This window comes from Condylura cristata, unplaced genomic scaffold, assembly GCF_000260355.1.
Source record: "Condylura cristata isolate star-nosed mole 26May11 unplaced genomic scaffold, ConCri1.0 scaffold00023, whole genome shotgun sequence".
Lineage (NCBI taxonomy): Eukaryota > Metazoa > Chordata > Mammalia > Eulipotyphla > Talpidae > Condylura > Condylura cristata.
In genome coordinates this window covers 17,597,056-17,601,856 of record NW_004567124.1, presented here as the reverse complement: position 1 = coordinate 17,601,856, position 4,801 = coordinate 17,597,056, and the positions used below count along the sequence as shown (strand labels likewise).

At 39.5% G+C, this 4,801-nt stretch overlaps 1 protein-coding gene across 2 annotated transcripts in view; it reads left to right on the top strand.

Annotated features, from left to right (window-relative positions):
* TMOD3 (tropomodulin 3 (ubiquitous)) overlaps positions 1 to 4,801 on the top strand; it is a 68,569-nt gene that overhangs the window by 23,360 nt on the left and 40,408 nt on the right. The window contains exon 1 of one of the 2 annotated variants that reach the window (XM_012728801.1): positions 744 to 829. The exons of the other annotated variant lie outside the window; for it this stretch is intronic. The gene's annotated coding sequence lies outside the window, so the exon portion shown is untranslated. Of the gene's footprint in view, positions 1 to 743; positions 830 to 4,801 lie in introns of those variants that run through there. 2 annotated transcript variants of the gene reach the window in all.

Below are 4,801 nucleotides of genomic sequence, written 5' to 3'. Positions count from 1 at the left end.
CCTCCGGGGCAGGCGGGAATCGAACTCATGTGGAAGTGGCTTAAGCTTCTTTGTGCTGTGCTTTAACCTGCTGCGCCACCAGGGAGGGCCTTCTTTTTTGATTTTTAAGAGGAACCGGCAGAGAAGAATGAGAAGTGGCAACCAAAGATGTAAGGGGGACCAGGATAAAATAATGCCTCAAGGCCAAGTGTGGAACGTGTGTTAGAATGAAAGAAATGATCTGATGTTGTATGCTACTTCTTGAAGGTCTCTTAAGATGAGGACAAGAATCGATGGTTGGATTTGACACTATGCAGACCATTGCTGACAAGATCATTTTGGGTGAAATACTGGGTACAAAAACAAAATTGGAGATTTCAGAGAATAAGAGAGACATCTTAGGGTTACAAATATTGGCAATTTTTTAAAGGATATTTGCCAAGAAGTAGGGTAGTGTCAAGACTCAAAGGTTTTTAAGCCAAAAAGGAAGGGGATGTGAAGTCAAAGGAAAGTTTATTTGGGAGCTATTTTGCATTCTGTATGCTAATGGGCATACTTATGGAAATGATCTGCTACAAATAAGAATGGGATCCATCACAAGATGTGGGTTGGCTTTAGACAAGAGTACTGTAAGTCAGGGAAGATTGTGTATATGGTAGCAGATGCAAGTAGTTTGGTAGTAGAGTGTTGGGAGCTTAGGTGCCCTTTTATGATTTTGTCTATATTCATAATGAAATATTTAGATTGAATTTTCATTTCAGAGTGAAGGCTGAGAATGACTGAAGGTAGTAAAATAGCCACGTAAGAATGGAAGAGTGACTGGACTAGGGAGATGCAATGGGATTACTAGGTATGTTCTTTCATACTCTTTAACATTAGCTGTGATAAACTTTAAATATGGCCAGTTCGTGTGGGTTTTCTCCCACTTCACCTGCCACTCTAGTACAGGAGAGGAGTAAGAAGAGAATTAGTTGTAATCAGGGTTGGGGGTTAGCCAGAGTTGAGAGAGGGAATCAAAGATGTTGAAATTTGGTGGGGTGCTATAGTTACTGTTCATGATTAAGTTACAGCAGTGGGAATGTAGAGATGAGGCAGGGTAGAGAATTGGATCACCAGAACAGAAAATGCCTAGGAACTCAGATTACATGTTGGGAGGATCAACTCTGTAGTTGAAAATTGTGATTGCTGGGTGCCAGATTCCTGACTATCTCTTCTTTGACAGTTCACAAGTAAGCATTGAAAATATTGCAAAGAAAATAACTTAGAAACATAATTGTATTTTTAAAAAGACAATCATGATAAATTATTTTCATTTAAGACCCAGCTCTTTGCAAAATATAATTTCAGAAATGGTATTACCATACACACTTTGCTATAGACTACAAATATATTAAAGGAACAATTGCTTTTAAAAAAAAAAGATTTATTTATTTATGCATATAAGAACTACTCGGAGTACAGGCCAGAAGTGTGGGTTGTGAGAGATTCACTAGAGACAGAGTAGGGAACAGGACAGGAAGACTTACTGAAATACACTGCTAAGGGGAGCTGCAGCCCAGTCAGTAGAGGTCTGCTGTGCTATGTGGGTCACCTCCCTGGCCATGGATGGAACTTGTGTTGCAGTGGCTGCAGATAGTTTCATAGTGCCACATGGGAGGCCCTAGCATAAGTTCATCTTAAAAAGAGACTGCTCTCATAAAAAAACTGGTACACAGGCCAAAATGTCAACGTATTAATTTATATTGAGGAAAGCTATGTGAATAGTCAAGTTTAAATTAGAAGATATGGGCCCTCCGTGGTGGTACAGGGCATTAGGATGCAGCACTTCAGGCTGGCCATAGCCACTTCAGTGGGAATTCAGTCCCCTGCCCGGAGATTATCCATGGGGCACAGCAGACCTCTACTGGCCCACCTGCTGCTCCCCTCAGCAGTGTACTTTGTCGATCTCCCTACTCTGTCTCTGGTGAAGCCTCTCATTGCCTCTGCACCTCTGGCTTGTAGCCCAGCTCTGTATGAGTAAATAAATAAATCTGTAAAAAAAGAAAAAAAAGATTGTCCTTTTTAGAAAAAGAAATTATCACCAAGATAACTTGGTGAGCTTGGAGAAGTAGAAGGGGGAAAAGTTGGGTAATGTTAATGTTGAATAACATCAGGCTTTGGTCACCTGGAGGTTAGTAAATCAATGAGTACCAACCAGTCACTTGCTGGTCAGGACACCCTTACTCCCTGTGTTTAAATGAACATTGCAGATTTTACTTTTACAAAACCCATTTTCTTATACCTACATGCTTATTATTGCCTTCTTTCTTTAATTGTGTTACCACCATTCTATAGCAACTTATTCTTAAGCTTCTTTGGGAAACATTTTCTTATCATTATGTGTTAATATCAGTTATAAATCTTAAGTTTTAAAGATTATCTATGTTCACCCTATAATTTAAGAGAGATATTGCAAGGATAATGGCAGCAGCAAAAAAAAAAAACAAAAAACAAAAAAAAACCTGTTAATCTTGCCGATGGGTGAGAATGAAGGCCAGGAAGATTTTCAGGGAAGATATGCCTTGAAGAATGTGTAGGAGTTTGATTGAGGGCAGTGGTAGGTGACAAAGAAAGCATTAACTCTAAGAGAGGGAACAGCGTAAGCAAAGGCATATAAGGCTAAACATTTTTGGCCTCTTTGAATTATGGGCTGTGTGATGGAGAACAGCTGGAGATAATACTGGAAAGCTAGCTGGGACCAAGCTGTGAACTGCTTATCTCATGCTGAGGAATTTGGACTTTATCTTGTAGGTCAGGGGTTGGCAAACTTTTTCTGTAAAAGGTCAAATAGTAAATATTTTAGGTTTTTCAAGCCATTTAGACTTTATTGCATTGAGTCAACTTTGCCACTGTAGCAAAAAACAGCCGGGAATATCGAATGAATGTTACTGTGTTCTGATAAAACTTGGAGTCAGGCAGAATTTGACCTGTTGACACTGTTGACACTTGTTGCAGGTAATAATGAGTCTATATTAGGTTTTTTAATCAGAAAACATGATTGCATGTATGCATTAAAGAGAAAACAGTAAGTCTGATTGTGGTGAGCCTGCTCTATTGAATAATGATTAACACTTCCTTTGTTAAGTGAGCATATCTCTGAATTATATAATTCCTGTTTGTCTTTTTAATATAGTGTCAAGACCTTGCTCTCTGAAAAATGTGAAATTGGAAAAAAATTAGTAGAGACTGGTTAAATAGAATAGTGTCTATCAAATGTACATGATTTGTAGACATACCCTTTAAAGGGGAAGCAGTTATTGAGAATGCTAGTGTTAACTGATAATTTTCACAAAAAGCTAATTGCTACTAAATGGTCATGATTACTTCAGTGTAAAGTTCTCTTTGAGTTCACTGTGCCTGTCCTACTATCTGCCATGTGAAAACTTAACTTTCCCACCATTTTTCTATGTTTAAATCATAGAGAAATTTTTTAAAAGATTTATTTATTTATTTATTTATACAAGCATTTGGGTACAGGCCAGGAGTGTGGGGGGTGAGAAGATTCGTCAGAGGCAGAGTGGGTAGCAGAACAGGGGGATTGACTGAAATACACTGCTGAGGGCTATAGAGGGGGTGAGACAGGAGGCTGTGACACTATGTGGGTCACCTCCCTGGCTGGGGATAGAACTCGTGCTGCAGTAGTTGCAGATAGCTTCATAGTGCTGTGCTTTAATCCTTTGTGCCACCAGGGAGCCCCCAAGATTTATTCATTTATTTATGCGTTCGAGAGTTGGTTGTAGGCCAGAAGTGCATGTGGGGTGGGGAGGGGGTGTGACAGTGTGGGGAGTAGAACAGGCGGATCAAGTGAAATACACTGATGAGGGGAGCAGCAGGTAGGACAGGAGTGGTCTGCTGTGCCATGTGGGTCAGCTCCCTAGCTGGTGCTGCAGTGTCTGTGGATAGCTTCATAGTGCTGAGACTTAACCCCTTGGGCCACCAGTGAACCCCTCTTAGGGAAATTTTTCTTATCTGTCTATCTATCTATTTATCTATCTATCTATCTATCTTCAATAGTTTGTTTTTCCATTATTTTGTGCATTTTTCCACCTCAGTTGTAATATTCTGGGGCTTCCCATTACCAAATCACCCATGTGCTATCTGGAAATTATTTTTTGCATAGTACTCCATCATCTTTTTGTGCAAATGCATCATGAAGGTTGTTTCTATAATTGTCAAAACAACCAAAACAGCTCTATCTGGTACTCATGCAATGGTCAATATAAATGTAAACATGGCATTTGAAAACCCACTGTAGTGTTTTGGTGTGAATGATCCAAAAGATGTAGACCATAGCTAGGGTTATTTTTAAATTATTCACCCAAAAATCTAAAATTTAAAATTCCTCAGCCAAATGAGAGTGACTGAGAATGTTTCTGAAAATTAGCAGATCCTGGAAGTCCAATATAAAAAATAAGGAATATTCTAGAGATAAATGGTGAATTGGAGACTGGTTATTTGGAAATCTTTTGGCTCAGAATATGGTGATTTCCTTCAGTGTAGTCTCAATTGACTAAAGTGCAGTAAAGCAGTGACAAAAGTGAAAAGGAAAGCATATCATGGCAACCATCCCAAGCCAGCCAAGTTCATGGTTGATTCTAACAAACAGAGAAAGAATCTTGGAGCCTTCAGTATATCTGACATGTCTTTAATGCTGCAACAGGGGACTGGATAGGCAGGCAACAACCGAGCCGCGTAACCTGCTGCCCTTCTCTGCAGTCTCCCACTTCATGGTCCTAGCTCCATAATTACAGGAGCTCTTGCTTCTAAATGCTTTTTTTTTTTT